This window comes from Nipponia nippon, unplaced genomic scaffold, assembly GCF_047370975.1.
Source record: "Nipponia nippon isolate SJK-2023a ecotype South Korea unplaced genomic scaffold, ASM4737097v1 scaffold_2, whole genome shotgun sequence".
NCBI lineage: Eukaryota > Metazoa > Chordata > Aves > Pelecaniformes > Threskiornithidae > Nipponia > Nipponia nippon.
Genome location: NW_028262336.1, coordinates 110,161,066 through 110,184,139, shown reverse-complemented (window position 1 = coordinate 110,184,139; position 23,074 = coordinate 110,161,066). Strand labels below are relative to the sequence as shown.

Genomic DNA, 23,074 nt, shown 5'->3' with positions numbered 1-23,074 from the left:
TCAGTTTAGAAATGAGGGAAGAGTAGTATGTTTGTGTATGCAAGCTCAAACTAACATAGGCTGCTAATTATTTTGATCTGTTTTATATATATAAACTGTGTGAAATTTATGTAGGATTTTTCCGTTTGTGTATATCTGCAATCAAATTAGTAATAATAAATTGAAAGGGATTTTCCGAATTCAAGACCTTTGCTGTCTTGGCACTAAAAAAATCCATTCCAGAAAATGAATCATGTTGCTAAGGAAAATACCCAAAGGACAGCTTGGGTTAAATTGCTCTATTAACTTCTTAATTTGCCCAGCAAAAGTCATCATTGCCCTTATGTAGGAAGCTGGTATGCTACTTCTGAAAGGCCCGTTCCTGTTGCATTTACTTTGCTGCTGATAAAGGCAATTACTGACTAAAGTGAGAAAAGTTTATCACAATTTGGCCTAAATCGCAATACACAACAAACTGTTTTTCCCTCTAATCTTCTTTTAAATGTGCTTTGCCAGGCTGTTTTGCTGAGCTTGCTGAGCTCTGTTAAACACAGAGACCTAATTTAGGGAGAACACAATAGCCCGATGGAGTGACGCCATCAATGAAAAATGACCCTTGTGTACCAGGTTACCATTATCCCATCTCCGAGTTGCTCTTACTCACCCACCTACACCACTATAGCTGCATGCAACTTAATGATGGCTTCAGCCTTTCAGGCTGCTAGAATGCTATTTATAACCCCACGGGGTCTGACTGCGATGCTATTCTTTCTCCCCGTCCTCAAGAGGCATTATTCAGACAGCATGACACGAAGAGATGGCTGGTACTACAGAAGAGCAGTTTCCAATAAACAGATCATTGTGTTTAAACATAAAGAAGGCTTCCCATTACCAATTAGGAAGGCTGAATTCCACCTTTATTTTGTGTCTCACAAAGTGTAAGATGTAGGAAGGAAAAGGACCGTGGAGATGTAAAGTAGAGAGAAATAAGAAGACAAAAGGATTACTCAAAAATCATTTTTTCTATACCATATATATTTTCTTTATTCTTTTTTTCTTGGAAAAAGTTGTATTAGATTTTCTGTTAGATGGATGTACATTAAAGTGATATGGACATGATATGGACTAGGGAGGAAAGGGTGCAATCTCAGAAAAAGAGGTGGGATTGTCCCACTCTGCAGCCATTTGCTTTCTCTTCCTTCTCTGCTCTACCTGCCATCCCTTCCTATGTCACAGCCCTCGATGCAGCGTCTGATGGCCCTACAGCCATTCTGTATTTATTTTCCTTGCTCGAAATAATAGCATGTAAAAGTGACTATTAAGAGCTCTTTATCAACCTTCTTCCCCACTCACTTAATTACCCTGCCGTCCTGTCCTCTCTATTCAAAACTGCAGCCTTCCAAAATTACCTGAGGATATGAAGGTGCCTTGTTATGCAACCAGGAGGCCAAAATAAGTCAATGGAAGAATAAATACATAGAGAAAGGGCCTTGAAGAGTTTGAGGGCTGAGGACCATCTGCAGAGGGTGTTTGCACGGCTCAGGCCAGGGGCTGAGGAGCTGGTGCGCTTCATTCATTTTTGCCTGTGAGCCATAGCGAGGGGCTGTGCGTGGGTATATAGGATTTTTGAGTGGTGGTGCTTCTCCCTGGGCTCGAGGAGGAAGCACAAGCAGCACCCAACCCTTGCTTAAATCATTCAGCTGTGCTGAAGGGAGCAGGGATACATCAACACCGCAGACGGACAGTGTCCATCAGATATTAGAAAAGATGGAAATGCTTTAGAAGTGAAGCAGGTAGTGGACTTCATTAGGAATGATGCCACATCAGTAGAAATTATGCGAAGCTGTATAAGAACATCTTGCTTCTGATGCTTATTATAACAAAATGACAGGTCTCAGCAGAGTAATTGGCCCAGCGTGATGCAACAGAAATACCCAACTGGTGATAGTGCAGCTGCGCACCTTAGTTAACTCCGTGCTGGCCAGGGCAAAAAGCCCTGAACAATTACAGCTTTTGAGACGTTCATGAGATCAGAACAGCGAATATCTCACTAAGATTAAAAAAAGTAGAAACAGGTAGGATTTGGGGGGAAGCATCAGGGTTTGTTGTTGTTGTTAATCAGTGGATGCTTCTCCCCCGTCTTGATTCATGTGCTTCAAGAACCACAGAGGGGTTTTTTTTTCAGTTAGTATCAATACTTTTCTTTGTTTAGTCTCTTTTTACAATGACAGACTTGCTGTCTTTGTTACTGTCTGAACTAAATTAACATTCATGGGCACATTTCTTGTGCCAGAAGATTGAATTACCATCTCCACCATGTTTCTCTTTCTTTTTCAGAAAAGAAAAAGAAATCTTCGTGCTAATTCTACCTCTAGTTTGTCAATAACTTCTAATTTTTTTTTTTTTTAAATTTACTCTATCAAAAATCCTGTGGAATAGAAAAGCTAGAAAAAAACCAATTTGAACACAGTGGATACCAGTGAAGTGCTACAACATTTACGTGCTGGGCCTTTTCAATAAAATACGTGCTCTGAATTTAGCCTGCCTGAAAATTTCAAAGCAATGATAAGCCTTTAACTAATAGTCAACACTTTCTTTCTCTGGTGTTGCAGTAAGTAACTACTTTCTTCTGATCTAGCTGAAGATGTCCCTGCCCATTACAGGGGGGTTGGACGAGATGGTCTTTAAAGGTCCCTTCCATCCCAAAGCATTCTATGATTCTATTCTATGATTCTTTTTTAACACTAAAATCAAGAGTATTTTTTTAAAACATGGATGATCAAATTTAAGCAAGCTGACTGTCCATTTTGGCAGGAAAGGAAGGTACCTGATTTTAAAGATGCAGAAAACACAGAGTTCTGCTCACTTGAAAACTTATTTGTCTGGACATGGAATCAGACACATAAAAATTTATAAATTTTGGGCTGGCTTACTGGTCCTGTTAAAAACAGCCATACATACTAAATTAGATCTTTTATCAGCAGGACAGTCAAGGAAATCTCTTGCAGCCTGACGTTATTTGTAATATAATTGTTTCTAGGAAGCAATACAAATAATACATATTAACTGCCTCTATAAGATATTGCAGCTGCACAAGTTAGTCAGATTTTGGTGGGAAATCGGAAGAAGATTGTTTAAGATCAAAACATTGGAACTGTCTTCCTATTAGAACAGTGTGGAAGAAAACCTAACTTAATTAGCCAGAGACAGAGTTAGCTATGTATATCTAAGGTACCAAATGGCATAATTGTCTGAAATAAGGGGGACTGGAACCAGTGCCCCAGACCTTTATGGCTCATACACCCATATTCCTATAAGTAGAGGTTAAACAACTCTAGATTTTACCAGCCCTGAAAGTAATGGTAAATCATCTGAAAAAAATGAAACCCCCATCTAAGGCAGGAAAGATGTCTTTCTTTATGACTGAGGCTGGGGAAGAGGGATTCTGGATTTTGTTTCTCTCTGACCTTGGCAGTTCAGCATACTTTTCTCAGCTTAAGTGCCATATGTGTAAAATAAGCGATGATAGGAGTAGTACCTTATAACCTATGGGCCTGCAAGGACAAATCCATCAATGCTTCTCTGGCACTTTGATGTTTACGGTGATGAGAGCTATAAAAAACATACACACAAGAAAATAATCCATTATCTACCCATGCAGAGGACAAACCCTAAAGTCCAGTTTTTTGAAAGGAGTTCAGACTAAAGTGCCTGTTTCAAGACTGAATTGCCTATTTTGATGATGGTCCATTAATCTTCTAAATTGGAGTTTGCAGATCTGACTAATAATTTATGTCTTGTAAGAGCACAGGGTACCTCTGAACCTGAAAGATTACACATTTCCTTACCACAGAAGTTAATTTATATTGGTGAGCTGCCTTTGCCTAAACATTGCAAACAGCAAAATGGACACTTTAGTTTTTGTCAGTCACACTGTCCTTTTTCAAAAGACCTTGTTAAACTTCAGGTTAAGAAAATCTAACAAGAAAAACCTTAGCAGCCGTTCCCTCAACATGCTGGGGTACGTAATTAAAATAGTAAGCTGGAGATGTGAGCCATGTTTCCAGCTCCAGTATGAAAGGGAGCCAGTTTGCACCAGTTCTGTGTTAGGGCTGTCTTTTGTCTAAGCAATACTAAATACCTGGGTCAGATCTCTTCCTACCTCTCGCTTTTCATGGCATAATTCAACAAACTTTCTGTTTCTGTGCCAGGACTGCAACAGCTGCTTTACTCTCTCCTGTTACTACACGCTGACCCAGAGATGCTGTTGCTCCCCATAGACCACCTGCTGCTGTTCACATCATCTCCTTCATCTACCTGATCTCTATGGATGAAGGTAGAAGTGATGGCTCGAGCCAGCCTAAGAGCATGCCACCACCTACACGGAGAGATGCTGGACCTCCCTTCTGCTTTTTCCTGCCAGGCTGTGAGTTGAACCAGCTCCCCCGGCTGCACCCGAGCTGTTGCAGGGCGGGAGGTGGAAAGAAGCATCCAAGGGCAGGGAGGAAAGCACAGGAAGGTGAGTGGAAACTCCTCCTTCCACAAGCAACGGGGCTCCTGAAATGGCTCCAGACTTGAAATTTGGCTCAGGAGCTGCCCAAGAGTGCTGTGAATTGGAAAGGGCTGGGTGAACGTGGAAGTGCCCTCAGCTTATTCCCCGTGTGTTGTGTTTCAAAGCCGTAGGGTGCCAGGATGTGTGGGTGTGAGGTGGGTGTGCGGGTGGTGGTGCTGGGTGGGTGTCTGTAGCGGGTTTGCAAAAAAGGCACAAAGAAACACAATTCTGTGGCAACATCCCAAACGGGAAATATTTTTAAGTATGTTCTCTGGAAAAGCAGGAAAAGACTTTCTCCAGAAAACAGTTAATTGAATTTCTTATGAAGTGCTGTTGTGTCAAATTCAGAGATTAAAATCTATCATTAAGATAAATAGAGATTTTAGTCTGCTTTACATTCACCCTCTGATTCAGGTTCAATTCCAGCTTCACCACAAAAATAATGCAATATAGTTCCAGTGCAAAGACCAGGATTGCTCTGTACCTCAAAAAATACCGTTCTTAAAATAACTCAGTAAAGATGCCATCTAACTCTTTTTTGATGCAGCGAAAATTTTGGCAGGCCAATCTATGTTTGATTAGTTATTCAGTCTCATTGGTAGGACAAACACTGTGTAGAGGCTAACCTTTAGTATTATGCTGAAATCAGTTGGTTGAAAACCTGCGTTCACTAGTCTCTGTGGCAGCAGGGAACAGGGCCTCCCTGTCCGGCGCTCGCAGCCAAGCCATATGCAGCATATGTTCAGTTGAGCCACTGGTGACACCCCCTGTCAGCATCTGGTAATTTTCCTAGCAGGGACAAGATTCACATGAAAGCTTTAACTCTGAAAGTCCTGAACAGCCACAGACTAATACATTCCAGAATAATTGTTTTAACCAAAGAGTCAGAGGTGCACCTTTATAACAAGCCAGTTTCAGCTGACTGTAGTATCAGCTTTGTACTTCACTGTACCCGGCCAACAGAAGATGTTTCATTTATCAGAAATCCTGCTATCGTTCAGCTGATAAACAGCTCCCGTTCAGTGTCCAGCCCTCAGAGTCACAGATACTGCTGCCTGAGAAACACTGAAATAACAGCCATCCTGCTCCATGCCCAGTATTCTACACCTTGATTTTCCAACACTTAAGCAAAATACATCATACAAACCCTTGGAAATGATTCAGAATTGACTATTACATTTTTCGTTGTTCTGAAGTCTAAGAAAAGGCGGATGGAACGAGTTCAGGCTCTCCAGAGAAAGAAATCCTTCCTAAGGTTTGCAGTAAGACATAGCAACCTCTACTAAATCATTCAACATCCTAATGAAGCGTAGCCTCTTTTTCTCACCAGTCTTGCTTCTCTCATTGCTTAGGGCACCAAAGCTACAACACTGTTACTAGGAGAAACCAACATGTAATTTTTAGCCAAATCTCATTTTACTGGAACCTCTAAGCTTTTGAGAGCTTATTATTCCAGATTTAACCTGGTATTAAATAAGAGGAGAGTGAAATCCAGGCTTTACAGCAAGTATTAAACAGCTTTGCTAACACATCGTAACGAAAAGGAATTAGCATACAACCAACCCCAGCCTCATTTCCCCTAAACCAGGAGCTGTTTTCCCAGGGAGGATACTGAGTACTTGTGACTACTTTCTGCTGCAATATTCTTACATGGAATCATGTGGCGCCTTCATCCTATGCCGAAAGTTTTGGAAAATACTTCACTGGCATCAGCAGTCCACTTTTGTTCCCATAAACTTCTACCTATTTCCCCACTTTCTTTTAATGGGTAAACAACTCTTAAGTTCTTAGTGTTGCTAGCATAGCTAATTGTGCTTAAAGTTACACAGAAACCTCTCTAATTTACTAAAGACTCCTAAAAACTCAGTTTTGTTTGGGTTTTTTGCTTATTCCCCAGAAAAGCACAGCAACCAACTTGACGGCCATTACTCCGAGAAGACTGACAGGCAGCAAGTTGCTTAATCTTCAGTCTACTTAACGTATTGATTTCATACCCCAATTTCAGTTAGAGTACATCACCAGAGCTGTGATCTTGCAAACATTTTACGTATGCAATTCTCTGCTATTGCATGCTTAAAATCACACCGATCTCGAGAGATAATCCACACGTAAATGTGTGTGCAACTGGTAGTTAACTTGTGAGAATGAGGCCAAAGGCCAACAGTGTGATTGCTTATTTTGAAAAGATACGGTTATTAATGTACAGGTGTATTTGAATTAAAGTGAGATTCCTCCAACAGTCCCTAGAACAGAACTGTGCCTTGCTCTCTGGCCAACCTTAAGTATAAGTCTGAAAGCAAAATTCAGGTTTAGTTTTTAGTTCCTAATTCCCATTATTTGCAGGTGATACCAGGACCAAAATCAAAGGCAAATGCCTTGCTTGCCTAGCACGGCAGGGTGTTGAACAGGGAAGGCAGGGGTTGCCTTTTTTGAGATATTTTTCCTTTCTTGTAGATGGAATTAAACACCATTACTTAAAGGTTTCAGGTCCTGTCTTTTTCCTTGCAAACAATGGAAGATTATGGTCTTCATCTGCATATAAAACAGCAAGAGTAAGTTTTTAGAAACAGTATGTTACAGCACTTTTTCTGTGCCAAATACATCTGAATTTACACACAGACCAATGCCACACTCTTCTCCCAAAACAAGTTTCAGAGAGAGAGTAATAATTACTACTGTAGTTTGCACAGGCTACACCACATCTTGCTCTCGCTAGGATACATTTTGGCCACTAAATATTTCTCCTGGCTTCCCAAAATGTAAGCAGCAGATTGGCTTAGTACCCTTTGGTAAAGCCTACCTTTCAAAATGCCCGACTCACAGTGGAGGACAGCACTCCAGCCCAGTGCCATCGGTGACAACGCACCCGTGCAGGCAGCGCCAGCACCCGTGCACCCAGCTCTATGGCTGGGTGGGCTTCTGCCCAAAGGGGCTCCAGAGAGCTGGGGTAATGCCAGGGAATCTGCCCCCCAATGCCACTGCCAGTGGGATCCCCTTGAAGTTGCAGTGCACCCAGCGTCCTGTTGCACAGCGCGTAAGCGCAGCAATGAATAATGCCCAAATGGCTTTGCTAGATGAACTGCACAGAATATCTGCAACTCTAAGAAACCACGTACACTGTAACAGAGGGGCAAAGCCACGCTGCAGCCAACATGCAAAAGATTAAATATTAGTCTCAGTCATGGTTTTGCACTTAACTGGAACAACTAATAAAGCCATAATTGTAAAATGTAATTAATTACCACCATACATACCTAAATGTTTATGTCTTCCAGCAGCCATTAACTATGAGATCTGTTGTTCTGGATAAGATTTAATCTAAATGTATGAAAATCCATTGCACAAAATATTGCCCAGTTACAGTATGAACCTTGTTCCAGGAAACCTGTTTGGTTTTTGAAAGAGCCTGTTGTTGCCTGGATTCAGGGCTCAATCCTGCGAGGTGCTGAGCACCCTGCAAACCCTTAAATGCAGCTGGGAGGAAAAGGCACTCAGCGTGATCCAGAAGCAATCAGTACCTTGTGGGATTGAGTCTTAAGTTAATATATAACAAACAAACAGCTGCACAGCGGTGGGTGATATCAGCTAGTTAAACATACACTTAAAATAACTGTAACAACAGAGAAGCAAACATATTTACAGGCGTATTTCATTAAAATCTTTGTGATGAATAGTCTCATATGTAGCATTCCTACATATTTACCATATGAAAGCAAAGATTTGGCGAGTGTTCTAGTGAAAGTAAAATTAGGCAGTCAAGGCAGAAATAACATAAAGCTGCAACCAAAGTCTTCTGGTTAAATATTGTGCAAACTGTGAGTTGGTTATTATCAGCTGGAATCTACCCTGAGCAAGCTGCACCTGGCAGCATGGACAAAATGGATGACCCAGAATGGCACATGCTAAATACACGTCCACAAAAATTAAAATAACGATATGAACCTCAAAACTTTTACCACCCAGCTCTAGTATTTGCAGGTGTCAGCAGCAGAACCAAATGTCAAAATCGTATCTGGTCATGTCTGGTCATTTACTGTAAAAAATGAAAAAGGCAGAAATCAAAGTTATAATATGTCTTAGAGAGCTGCAAAGTGCCACAGGAAAGTAACTGGGTGTGCAGAAGGCACTGCAGGTGGGGAGCTGAGTTATCCCAGTGGCAGAACAACACAGTGCAGAAAACCAGATACATGCCTGCCAGAAAGATGGGACCCATGCTTCCTTGGTTTTGCTGCCTGGTGTACAACTACACTCTCCTAGAGACCCACATTTATCCCAAGAGCCTGGCATCACATGCAGAAATGTGGAATGCCCCTGGCTTTGTGCTCTCCAGTCAGAAGGACCTGCACAGCTCCCTCCTCTACCTCCCTATACAAAAGACAAAGTAATATATAACAGAAGATGTGCCAGAATGTGATTCGATCTTCTCTTTTCCTCCCCAGAAGAAACAGCAACTTCCAACTGCATTTTTTTCTGAATTAGAGTAGCAAGATGTGGAGAATAACTGCAATCGTGAATGCAAGAGAACACTAATTCAAAGAGAAATTAACTTCTGTCTTACATTTCTTGGAGTTATTCTGTGAATAATCACAATGAGAATTTTTAATGGCAATATTACATTCATTTCTTAAAAGTAGAAATGCCAACAGATTTCCTTAATAATAGATTTACATATCCAAGATCATTTTCAAAACCTAATTAATAATTTATAATGAAGTATGAGGCTTCATATACGTCTCATGCAATAATTTGAAATTCAGATATTATTGAATTCCCAATTAGTAGTTACGTTCATTTAAGCTGAAAGCTCTGCTGGAATCTCAGTACCAAGAAAATTAACTATATGAGAGTATAAAGACAGAACTACAACTCCATTATGTTTGATTTACGCTCAAAGCCCTTCAGTGAAAAGGAGGAATCAAGCTTCTCACAGCCGTACTCTTCTCATGCAAGGCTGGGCTTTTACCATTTTAAGCCTTTTGAGTCAGATACAAGGTCCGCTAAAGTTAAGGGGACTTTCCTCTGCATCTATAAAACTTTAAGTAAAGCTTATCATAAAGGCTAAGTCCAAGTAATTTTCTTAGTCTCAAATCACTCACCAGGGTGCTCATCTAGGATGTTGCCATATGAGTGTTGATTTTGATCGTGGTCGGGGGGGGGGGGGGGGGGGAAGTGAAGAAAATACCGCATCTTGCTTTGCGGTTTGAAATTTTAGGAGAAACTGAAATGCAAATAATACTACGTGGCACAAGCCGATCTCCAGGTGCTTCACAAGTGCAAAGAGAAGGATCGGGATTCAGATCACACAGGAAAAATAGAAGTGACAAACAACAGAGACACAAATGCGATAAATGCCTTTTCTTGCAGTTTCTGGTATTCCTGCCCATGAAACCTTGCTTATACTTAGGATGTCAAATGCTTTTTTAAAAGACAGACTGAAGTTTAGAGAGCTATATGATGCTTAACCTTCTGGTGAGACTAGCAGCAAAGTCCAGTCCAGTTTTGGCAACTCAGTAACTGAAATATCTTGATGAGGTTCCCACTTAGAGGACAATAGCTCATTATATTTGTACCTGAATTGTACCTGCAAACTCAGAATCTCCAAGTACTTTATATTAAGTTAAACCTTTCATGTCTGTGAAGTCTGTTATAACATTTTCTCTTTTTTTTTCAGAAATTTCCTTTAAATTTTGAGCATGTCGAATTTTGATCTAATGATTTGAGATGCTGACATTCAAAATGTGAAGTAGTCAAAATACAAAAGCAGTGTTCAGTTTTTGGTGGAGAATATTATGGAGAATAATCACCAGAACAAAGAACAATCAATAGAGCAAACTTGTATAAAAAAAATTACTTAATGCAAATCTCAAGAGTTGATTAGGACAGAAGCAACCAAGACAGCAAGAGGAACACACAGAAGGCCAGTAATCAACCAGTCACAATAACCTGGTTCAAAATCACGAGGAAATCAGAACTATCCAGGCCTAAGGACCTCGTTTTTAGAAGTGCAATACTGCATTGTACTACTTCCATTCTATGGCGTTGTATCCAAATACTATAAACTAAGAAAGCATACTTTTCCAAAATCAGTGGGATTTAGGGGCTTATGTTACCTACACAAGTGAAAGCAGAAATAGGGCAAACACATCTCAATGGAAAATAACTTCCTTGTCCCAAAACAATTCATACTGTCTGAAATTGTGACAAAGAGATTGAAATCTCTTTGAAAAACACTACCCATAGAAATATAAATATCTGGCTTACTGAGATCTAGGCACAGAAAGTGAACAAATGTCCAATTGGGTGGAGTCTAGCAGAGTTATATGTTAGATGTGTGTACCTGCTCGTCACAGAATAGCAGGTTGGGTTGAGGTTGGAAGGCACCTCTGGAGATCATCTAGTCTAACCCCCCTGCTCAAAGCAAGGTCAGCTAGAGCAGGTTAATCAGAGCCGTGTACTGTCAGGTTTTAAATAGGGGTTTTTTGAGTGTCCAAGGATGTAGACTCTACAAGCTCTCTGGGCAGCCTGTTCCAGTGTTTGACCACTCTCACCATAAAAAACATTTCTTCTTCTGCTTAAATGAAATTTCCTATATTTCAGTTTGCGCCCATTGCCTCTTGTCTTTTTACTGGATACCACTGAGTCTGGCTCTGTCCTCTTTATCTTTTTTACCCCTTGACTCCCACCAGGTATTTATACATGTTAACAAGATACCCCTGAGCATTCTCCTCTCCAGGATGAACACTTCCCACTCTCTCAGCCTCTCATCATATGTCAGATGCTCTAGTTGGTGTATCAGGTACTCCACCTAGTTTTGTATCCTCTGCAAACTTGCTGAGGGTCCACTCTGTCCTATCATCCAGGTCATTAATGAAGATGTTAAACAGTATTGGCCCCAATACTGACATCTGAGCTATACCACTAGTGACTGGCTTCCAGGTGGACTTCATGCCATTGATCACAAGTCTTAGAACCCAGCAGTTCAGCCAGTTTTAAATCCACCTGACTATCCACTTATCTAGTCCATACTTCATCAGTTTGTCTATAAGCATGTTATCAGAGACAGTGTCAAAAGTCTTGCTAAAATCCACTGTTTTCCCCTTGTCCATTGAGCTGGTCATTTTGTTGTAGAAGGCTATCAAGTTGATTAGGCATGGTTCTCCCTTCATAAGTCCATGTTGACTACTCCCAATCATTTTCTTGTCCTTCATATGTTTGGAAATGGCTTCCAGGAAGATTTGATCCACTTCCTTCCTGGGGACTGATCTGAGGCTGCTTAGCCTGTACTTCCCCAGATCGTCCTTGTTGCCCTTCTTGAAGACAGGAGTGACACTTACTTTCTTCCAGTCCTCAGAAGCCTCCCCCAGTCACCACAGCCTTTCAAAGATCATCATGACTGGCCTTGCAATGACATCAGCCAGCTCCCTCAGCCCTCATAGGTGCATCCCATCAAGTCCCATGGACTTGTGCATTCAGCTTTATTTAAATGTTCCCTGAACTGATGCTTACTGAGGATAAGTCTTCCTTTCTCCATGTGTTCCCACTCAGGGCCTGGGATTGCTGAAGGCTGGTACTGCCAGTAAAAAACAAGGTGAAGAAAGCACTGAATACGTCAGCCTTCTCCTTGTCCTTTGTCTCCAGGTCCCCTGCCACATTCAGCAGTAGGCCCACATTTTCTCTAGTCTTCCTTTTACTGCTGATACACTTGTTGAAGCCTTCTTTGTTGTCCTTTATGTCCCCCACCAGATTCAATTCCCAGTGGGCTTTGCCTTTCCTAACCGCGTCCCTGCATGCTTGGACAGTGTCTCTGCATTCCTCCCAGGTCACCTGCCCCTGCTTCTACATCTTCATGGTGGGTTGACCTTGGCTGGCTGCCAGATGCCCACCCAACCACCCTCTCACTACCTATCCTTAACAGGACAGGGGAAGAAAATAAGATGAAAAAGTTCGTAGGTCAAGATAAAGACAGGGAGATCACTTACCAATTACTGTCATGGGCAAAACAGACTCCACTTGGGGAAAACTAATTAAATTTATTCCAATTGAAATAGGTTTGGATAGTGAGAAACAAAGGCAAATTAAAATAACACCTTCCCCCCATTCCTCCCTTTTTTCCAGACTCAGCTTCATTCCTTCATTCCCCACTCTTCTACCCCACCCCGCCCAAGTGACGCAGGTGAAAGGGGGACTGTGGTCAGTTCTGGTCAGTCCATTGCAGTTCATCTCTGCTGCTCCTTCCTCCTCACACTTTTCCCCTGCTCCCATGTGGGTCCTTTCCATGGGCTGCAGTCCCTCAAAAACTGTTCCAGCATGGGCTCTCTCCATGGGCTTCAGTTCTTCAGGATCAACCTGCTCCAGCATGGTTCCTCCGTGGTCTGCAGTTCCTGTTAGGAGAACCTGCTCCTGTGTGGGCTCTCAAAGGGCCACAGTTCCTTCAGAAAACACCCACTTGCTCCAGGGTGGTCCTGTTCATGGCCTGCACTATGGATACCTGCTCCACCATAGTGTCTCCACGGGCTGCAGGGGAATGTCTGCTCTGGCACCTGGAGCTCTGCCTCCTCCTCCTTCCTCTCTGACCTTGGCGGTCACAGGGCTGTTTCTCACACTTTTTTTCCTCACTGTGCAGTGTTTTGCCCCTGTCTTAAATACTTTTTCCCAGGGGCACCACCAGCTTCCCTGATGGGCTCAGCTGTGTCCTGCAGTGGGTCCATTGTGGAGCTGGCTGGAACCATTTGCATCTGGCATGGGGCAGCCCCAGCCTTTCCTCACAGAGGCCACACTGTAGTCCCCCACTGCCAAAACCCTGCCATGTAAACCAAACACACTCTTGTATGCTTCCATTTGATGTTTGAGTTCTGTCAGGAGCTCCTTGTTCATCCATGCAGGCCTCTTGCCATCTTTGCTTGATTTCCTGCTTGTTGGACTGGACCATTCTTGAGCCTGGAGGAAGAGGTGATTCTTGAAAGTCAACCAGCTCTCTTCAGGATCTTCTCCTCTGGGATTCTTCCAAGTAGATTCCTGAAGAGGCCAGAGTATGCTCTCTTGAAGCTCAGGGCTGTGATCCTGCTATTTGTCCTGTTTCCTCCTCTCAGGATCTTGTACTCCATCACTCTTGGTCACTGCAGCCAAAGCTGCTCCCAGCCTTCACATCCTCAACCAGATCTTTCTTGTTTGTAAGCATAAGGAGGTCCAGCAGAGCGCCTTTCCTTGTTGGCTTCTCAGTCACCAGCGTTGGGAAGTTATCCTCAATGCACTCCAGAAAACTGCATTGCTTGTGCCCAGCTGTGTTGTCCCTCTGGCAGATATGGGAATGGTCTAAGTTCCACATGACAAGCAGGATTTCAATCACGTGATGGTTTAGCATCTGGTAAAATTCATGGTGGCTGCAGAATTTCTGCCCTTGATTGCTACTAGTTGGAAATCTGTTACATTTTCAGAGGACCATTCCCTCTCTGGAAACTACTATTACTTTTTACAACCACTGCCAGCAGTCTCAACCAAAGCAAAGAAGGCTTCAGAAGGCTTGGACACTAAACACGCTGCTAGGAGTAATATGTTCATACTGGTGATCTGAGTTTAGGCATGTTAATGAAACAACGCAAGGAATACTCGCTCATGTTTCCCATGCTGTATATGTTCTGTAAATAAAAGAGTTGGCTTTCAGGGATGTTCATCCATTACTTTTCATTAGCTTGAAATTAAATTGAAAATATAGAAAAATGGAATAACAGTTCACTTACCATCAGTTCATGGCAAACCTTTTACTATAGTCAGAACACAGAAAAACAACAAAGAAAGAAATTGGAAAAAGAAGAAAAAAGTAGGCACATCTGCATGTTGCTGTATCGATTACATTAAGGCATCTCAACCTTAACAACTCCACACAATACAAAGCAGGCCCTGTAAGAAGAGCAATACTCCCTGCAAATATTTAGGTTAGCAGTGCAAAGTAATACAAGCACAGCACCATTCATAAGACCAATTCATCACCAGGTCATACAAGGCAATTAGGCCTGGACACTAGATGCAGAGGAGAACAGATTAACAACCACCACCTGAAAAGATGTTTTAAGTGCTCCTGGTTTATTTTTAACAATATTTTAAAGCTTTTAAGAAGATTAATTCCTCAGCCCAAGAGCTGAGTACCTCGGTGTTGCTAAGGTAAACCGATGTACTAATTGAGTCCTCAGCAGAGGAATATTCTCTGTAGGGCTTGGAAGTGATACTGCTTTGATACTGCTTTTGTCAGTACACAAAAAACACCACTGTCCTATGCCCTGAAAGTCTGATTTCTTTGCAATGAGATGAAAAAGTTCCTACAGTTTTCTCTCTTCCTCTTTCTCTTCCTCATGCTGTCACACAGAAAATACACAACAGATCACATCCATAAAAGCAAAACCTGTTTATATGTATTCTTCAGTAATTAGAGCCTCTTTCATAAGGAAGACTATGCAAAACCTTCATCAAAGATATTATCTCTTCAGTACTATCAGTGGTGAGTAAGGGAGTTTCTAACACTAAGGTTAAAGTGCAGCTGATATAAAATACAAGAAATGTATCTATTTTAAAAGATACCAGATGAGATGTCAATATTTAAAATAAAACCAGATAAACTAGAAATAAACAGTGAAAGATCCAGGACAAGACTTTGAGCCAGATTTCTGAATCTCATTCTCAAGAGCAAGTTGTTGGGTAGGACCTGCTGCACTAGCTTGGACCAAGAAGACATCTAACCAACTCTCTTGTCTCCAAGTGACTTAAGGAGGAACAAGAAACAAGATGAATACAGAACGATTTTCCCTCTATTTTACTTTCCTGTCTTCCTAAATCAGAGGCTGCATGCAGAACACACCATTTTCTAGTTCTGTTGGGGCAATCTTCCATTAATTTTCCTGCTTCCTTTCTTTTACACTAATTCTTTGACCTCCACATCCTCGTATTTCACTGAATTCCCATAATTAATTTGTACCCTGGGTGAAATGGTTTGATTTTAATGTCCTGCCCAGGTGATGCCATGTCTGTTTGAAAACCTAGTCCTGCCGGAGGGTGCTGAGAGCTGGGTGCCTCCGGCCCCGCAGACATGGGCGTTGAAAGAGGGGTGAAGGAACAAACAGGAAGGATGGGTTTCCAGGGGAGAATGAGAAAGGGGAGTGCATTTGGCAAGAGGACATACAGGCAGATATGCAAGTTAAGTTTCTGGACTATTGCCTGTATATTTAAATGACGGTCGTACTTGCTTCTTGTACCATTAAGAAGGGATTCCTGTTTTTTTAAAAATCTCAGTGACTTGTAATACATAAATCATAAATAAATAATTCATCCCTTAAAAGCGTGCTGTTCTTGATCTTTTTTCTTCTAGCTTCTCCACATGCTACTAATATTTTGTGCTGTCAATCAGCTTTTAAGTAACATGTTTAACTCACTCAACTTTTTTATGAGCTGGAAAGTCAGAGCCCTACTGATGAATGCCACCAGTTTCCCAAAATCCATCGTTCCTCTCTCAGCGGCCAGTGTACCAGGAGGCATCACGTTCCACATTAACCTTTTCTCTAGTGTGTTACACAAGTGTGTACCAGCGAGGTGTTTAGCCAACTTGGCTGTTTTCTTCCTGGATAGCTAAGCTGTTCCATCAGTAACATAAACATGTTTTAACAACACAGCAACAAAGCACCCAGCATGCCAAGGAGTCACGGAGCCCTTGGTTCATTATTGGGAGGTTACTTTTGATGACAAGGTCCTGATTAACACACTGGAACAGGGCAATAGCTTGCTTCAAACAGTTCCAAATCATTGTACGTAAAAATGCTGACCCTTGTCATAAGCAAGGACAACAAGTGGCAAAGACAAGAAGAAAATTGTTTCAGTTCTGAGTGAGTTTTAAGTCCTATTACAGGACTTTGCAGAAACCCAGTAATCTATAAAAAACAGCTTTCAAACATTAATTTCGTAGTATCATAAACAGCCAAACTTTTCCCTTTAGTCATCCAATTCCAAAACTGATGGTATTAGACAGGAACTTGTTTTTAAACAAGGTTTCTATACACGATTAGTCTTTAAAACTTTTGCATTGATTTTATTTTTCTAGTTGGTGCAACCTAACATCATCATTATCATAATCATTATTGTCATCATTAAGATTTCAATCTGGTTTATTTAATCTGTTAACTGGCTGAACCATTTTACTCACGTGGTTTGCCCAGAGACAGCATTATCTACTTCTTTAGAAAAAGCATTCTGGTTGTAATTCAGTCTCTGCAACAGTATTAACGCAGGGACAGATCCTGGCTTCATTTGAAGCTCTTAGCTTCAGTTCTTCCATATGCAAGTAGAACATGAAATTATAATAATTAAGAGCTAGTAGAAAATACAAGAGAATAAGGACGCACACTCCTCAGTCATGGAAATGCTAAGCATGGTAAAAATGAATCCAGGATCTTTTGCAGAGAAGTTTCCTTCATTAGAAAGAAGGAAACATCTGACAAAATATGTGGGTGAAGTTCAGCAGCTGCTGCAGGGTACCTGTCCTGCCTCAAGTGGGTAGCTGGGTGGGCTGTTGAACATCTGAATTTTGAACATTATAACAGACTCATATTTTCTACTCCCTCACATGCATAAAAGCCTTCTTTATTTTCTTATCATAGGAAATGGAGGACATATGGAAGAGAAGAACTTCAGAATATGTAAGCAGTGCTGGGAAGTTTAATCTAGAGCTGTAGAATACAAATAAAATAGAAACCACTGGGATGATTAATTTATGAAAATCTCTACTCCTTAATTTAATCAGGAAAAACAAATGAAGAAAGCTGACCAAGATAAAGAATGAATGAATTAATTATTAAATCTAACAGGATGCAGGTGATGCCTAGTAGGCAAATCAAGGTCACTTTTAGCTAGATTTCAGTGGCCTAGTCCAATAGGACAGTTTGGGTGAATGAAAGAAATGAGTTGGCTTTGTATGAGACCGCTGGTTCTTGCACACCAAATTAACTCTTACTTGATGCTACCTGTGCACACAGCAGTTGGAAAGATGGCCTCTAAAAAGCAATGCTGGTTGCCAGGAGCATACGTAAGGTGAGCCCTGTGTAGAAGCAAAGCCAAGTTACAGTGTAGTTAAACTGCTCTTGAGTTTGTTTAACGTAATTAATCAAATTCAGTATGTTTTCAGGGAGCGTAAAGCATTTGCATAACACAAAGAAATATGAAAAAAATATAGCAATGTCAAATATGACGTTCTGACTGATTATGAAAAATCGAGGATGAGATCAAAGAGTCTTGCCTTGAAGGTAGCAGCAGTGGTCCCACAGACTCCATTACAACCGCAGGTCAGATACCTTCAAACTGACTCTCAGATACGGAGGAAAGATGTAACACAGGGACAAAGATCTCAGATGCAAGGGATGCTGGTTGTATCCAGGATTAATGAGCCGCTAGCACTGTAGATACCGGCCTTTCCCTGCAGTTTTTGTGTGCTGAGGGCCCCTCATCTCTTCACCTGAACCTCAGACTTAAATACTTCAGCAAATTGTACTAGAAAAGCTATGCAGATCTGTTAGAAAGCGTAAAATAAGCAGGTAACACTAAATAAATTTGTCAAAATATATGAAGTAAATGCATTTGTGATGAAATTTCATTGCTTTATCAGTTTCTATAAAGACCATTAGAACATAAATTTGCAAGAGACTGGAAGGACCAACTCCTTGCAAGATCAAGGCTGCAATATACCTGTAGTTATCTGTCAAGCACGTGCGTGAAATCGTGCATTGTCACTGTTCCATTCACTTCCTACTTCCCAAATGCAAATTTCTTATGAGAGCGGTACAGGCTCCAGTTCTCTGGTGGTACAGTCTCCAGTTCTCTGGTGACTTCTTTAACGCCGTGCAAAAGATGGTTTTCTGTTTAATGATACTTTGACATGAATGTGTCTCTAAGGCAAGGAAAAAATACTTTGTTTGATCTGTTTTTTATTAGTAACTCTTTGCATTCTGGGTCTAATTTAACTAATGACCTAATAATTATTTCTCTGTAAATCGTAGCGAGCATTAAGCACACTAAGTCATAGTGCCTTGACAAAGCAGGTTTAAGAATTTAAAAATGTGGCAATACCTTCCAGGAGAAGGTAAAAGCTCAGCTTTCTCTGTCATATTACTTGTGATTTTTGGACAATTTCCATTTGCAGCCTATCCACTTAGCTCTCAGTAGTCATGTCCTTTCCCTTCCTGGCATTTCATTGTCTTCTACAACTTCTCATTTATCTTGCCAAACTTGGCTTTCACATATCCCACTCTGCTAGAAAGTTCTGTCTTGCTGCCATCCTCATAGCAGTGCAGCATGCTCTGCATAGGAAAGAAAACATATTGTGGATTGCCACTTGTAGTAGATTAGATGATTGATGGAAATACTTTTCATCGCCTTCAAACATAAGAGTGTTAGACCCAATGACTAATCAAAGCAAGCTCTTCAGTACAGTTGTGTCTCCATTTATGGTCACCCTACTTAGATTCAAAATATTCTTGTAAAACATATTCGAAATTTATTCCAATTCAAACCCAAAGGTTGCTATGGAACCTGTGCTGAGAGCAATACTGAGAAACTTCACTGGTTCAAAGATTAAGTGTCCTGAAAGGAAATCTTAGACAAAGCTGAATTTTCAGAAACTTTTTGGTGGTTTTCATTAACAAGAGGTATAACATTCTTCTTCCCTTCCAGTTTCCCACCAGGGAGACAAAGGAGGGAAAGAGACAGGGGAATTTTAAATTATGTAACATCTCAGACATATAATTCTTTCTAATGATGTAGATGTTTTCCTTGTTAATTTGGCACTACGTGCCAGCAGTATGAATACATACAGATTTAGAAGACTTTGTTCAACAGAATGGCTGTTGAAATTTGCATTCCAATATTGCTTGGAGCTGGCTTAAAATTGTGTGACAACTCTTCTTATCACAATAATGCGTAGTATTATCTGTTAATGTGGTTTCATGCAATGACGATTTGGGAAGCAAAAGTAAGCCATGTTTTATGTTCCTATTGAACCACTGTGGTAATTTGACTGATACGAATTGGGGGTTCACTCCTGTAAACTGTTTTCCTTCTCTTTAAAATAATCCAGTTAGTACAAGTGGAACAACTCCTCTAGGACCACGTACCTACATACAGTGTTAATAGTTTGAGAACAACAGCAAAACCTAATTCTCAAAAGACCAAATAATACAAAGGACCGTCTCTCTCCCAGAAACAGTATTAACCAAAATTAGACGTTTCACGTGCATTAGCAAGGGTGATTAATGAGTTTTTCAAATACAGACTGATACCATGTGACTGAAGAATAGAAAATGTGATGCTTATATTTTAAAAAGAGGGGGAGGGTTGCCGGGGCAATGAACTGACTCTTTAGTCTGACTCTGAACTTGATAACAGTCAAACCTGAAGGCAAGATTGGCTGAGAGAACGCTGGGGAACTTTGCCCCAAGCGAAGAGGAATCATGTATCATAAAGAAGTAGATGACAGGAGACAGGAGCGGTAGCTGTGCACAGTGAAAAGAGGAAGGTTATGCAATTTCAGGGATCAACCAGGGATCCAGGAGGAGGCAAAAGTGCTGTGATGGTCTTTATGAATGTAGCAGGAAGAGCAAACACCACTGAGGCCTGAGGAGATCACTTGCTATACATGTAATTATGCAGCCCTTTGACTCTGCAGGGGCCTTGGTTGGGCTGTCGTCCCCCGAGTGATGGTGACCCCTTCTCCTTGCCTTGTACTTTAAGCGCTCTGTTCTGTAAGGAGCTATAGACCAGGAGCCAGTAACAGAAAACACAGTTACTGTAGAGTAACTTTTTTTTTTTTATAGAGTGACTTTTTTATCTATAGAAAAAAGCATTGTAGAGATCACGTATTCTGAGCCACAGACAGTTTACCTGCCTGCTTCTTCCTGATACGGACTCTTCCCTACTGGGGGAGCTTAGCATCTTTCACTGTTTTTTTCCTCTGTGGACTTTTTTCCCTAGGTAACACCTAGTCATTCATCACCACTAGATACCTCTTCTCCAGAGAAAGACTTTTAATTGTCCTCTGCACTATAGCTTCTCAGTGTGGCATTTTCATCTGAGGTGAGCTCCCCAAAGCTAACAGATTTTCCTCTGCTTCTTTTGTTTCTTTTAGTTTTTTTCTTGGGAGCCAAAATTGTTGGGTTGTTTTTCCTCATAGTCACTATGGCTCAGCGTTGGGTTTTTTTTCCTCATGGTCAGTATGGCTCAGCTGCTGGCCCAAAGAATCAAGTTGTCCTATCTTTTTCCCCAAAGTTCATAAGCAAAGGTTGCAAATACACCCCAAAAGCCAAAAAAAGCTTCTGCTCTTCCAGCCTCTGCCTTGCCCAGTAGAGAGCCGCTCAACTGGGCACTCTTAATGCCCTGAGATCTATAGTCACACCTCTCCTTACACACATAAGGCTTAACATGTAGGAGCTATTAAAACTCTACCTTTGAGGAATTCATATAAGGAAGACTTACAACCAATATACCACAATACCCTTCACATTCTCATCACCTACCTAGTACCTCTACCTGGTGGTCATCATTAAAATCATATATGTGTGTTTATACTTGTAAGTATATAATTATCCATCACAGCATTCTTAGACTGTTACAGTGTAAGACCTAAACATGCATGACATGAGCCAGGTTCGCTCCTTGGCTCCACGCTTGTCTCAGTATTTTGCAGTTCAACAATATTCTAGGCGAGAACTGTCTGTGATTTGCTGCAGGAAAAAAAAGATCTATATTGTTTTAATAAGTGGTGCCAGCTACTAAAGCTCTGCACAGAGTGATAAACCTGTCACATCTAGAAATAAAATACCTGAATCAGCAGATTAGAACTCGTGTGATTTTTCTTTTTGCTTCATTTTACTAATTGGTCAGTTGTGTCAGGTATTTTGCTTAAATCTAAATCAGACCAAGAAGACATAAAATAACATTTCAATGGTTCAGGTTGTGCAATTCGGGCTACTAGTTTTACATGGTGAAGATTTACATTGTCTTGGCTAAGCTTTGAATATATTGCCTTATAAAACTGGAGCAGACGCTGCCCCAACAGTGCAAAGTACAGACTAATTTCCTTGAAGATGGGGTTGCTTTTGCAAGCTGCAGAAAAGGGTCTTCAGCCTGCCCCTGCTAAATCAATTCACTACACAACTACCATTCAAAAACTGTCCACGCTCCACAGAGCATATGAAGATAACTGCTGCTGCCCTATACTGCCACAGGAGCTCACCGACAGCTGTAATTCTCATCTAGTTGGGAAGCTTGTTAAAATCCTCTAATTAAAAACCTCTATGGCCTTATTCAAGTCAATCTCGCAGACCTTGACCTTTTCCCCTCATCTGGGACACATATAGGTGTGAAAGTCCTCTGTATCGCAGCAGACAGGAAAAGCTGTTAGCGTCCGTCTCCCAGATACTTCATCTTCCTACAAATACTTACGTCTTTGACTCTTATTTTTGCTTTCAGTAGACTACAATGACACTATTTCATGAAATATAAAACTTCTGGATCAGCTGTCTGCTGATCAGCAATTGCATCACTATTATTTTCTTCCAAAAAAAAAAGTAGATATTCCAGGATTTGGAATCATTAATTGAACAGCGAACAGATAAAAATAATGCATCTTCATTTGCTTACAATAGCAATTTTAAAAGACTCACAAAATATAAATATTTCTGATACAGTCACGTTAAATGTTTCTAATAAGCATAAATTATTTCCCTATATTCCCTTCCCTTCAAGTATTCTATCTGAAAATATTCATTGAGCTCATGCAGAGGCACTAACTTTTTATCTGAATAACAGGCTTAGTTTATCAGAGCTGCTTCATAAACTCCTGGAAATGAGTTCTGCCTATGTCCTTCTAGGGCTCTGGAAACGGAATGTGCAGAGGGAGAGTGGTATCAAGGCCTGGCAAATCACACTGTTCCTTGTGTGTTGAAATCTAAAGGACAGTTTTATTTAGATGACAAAAACGGCACAAGAAACAGGGACTGCTAACAGATACAGTAAATTGGTGATGTTCTTTTCAAACCTCATAGGACAACATGTCAGTATTCTTATGAGAAGATAAACAAAATCATGTAATTAAATATGAGATTCTCCAACAAGATTTGTGGCCCCTCTGAGAACAGATGACTCTCAATGCCGCTATCAGGAATGCTACTGCAAACTGGAAGAATGGTGACAAGTACCAATTAGTCACTCACGACTTTGGCATGTTTGATTGCTCTTCATTCATTTGAGATTTGCTTGCTGATTGTACTAATCCACTGAAAGGCAAAAGGCTTTGGAAGAGATTTACAAAGACTACAAGGAAATCTTGGTATAGAGCTCTCCCTGAGAAGCTGGGCATCTACTGATGCACTGTCTTCAGAAATTATGCCCACTGATTTGCTTCATCTAAGGGCGTGAAAGAGGAGGGCAAGGAAACACTAACATGGTTTTGAGTTTACTTATTAGCCTTACCGGCTCAAATAGTACATTTTTCCATCCAGAAATGTAGTCTGATTG

The 23,074-nt window shown here is 41.0% G+C and overlaps 1 protein-coding gene across 7 annotated transcripts in view; it reads right to left on the bottom strand.

Moving 5' to 3' along the window:
* Window positions 1–23,074, bottom strand: part of SPATA13 (spermatogenesis associated 13) — a 165,800-nt gene that overhangs the window by 57,777 nt on the left and 84,949 nt on the right. Inside the window, exons 1-3 of one of the 7 annotated variants that reach the window (XM_087759446.1) lie at window positions 7,786–7,952; window positions 5,158–5,320; window positions 3,518–3,591 (exon numbers count right to left, since the gene is read on the bottom strand). The exons of 3 other annotated variants lie outside the window; for them this stretch is intronic. The gene's annotated coding sequence lies outside the window, so the exon portion shown is untranslated. Of the gene's footprint in view, window positions 1–3,517; window positions 3,592–5,157; window positions 5,321–7,785; window positions 7,953–23,074 lie in introns of those variants that run through there. 3 more of the 7 variants (XM_087759447.1, XM_087759453.1, XM_087759454.1) reach the window with 3 other exon arrangements.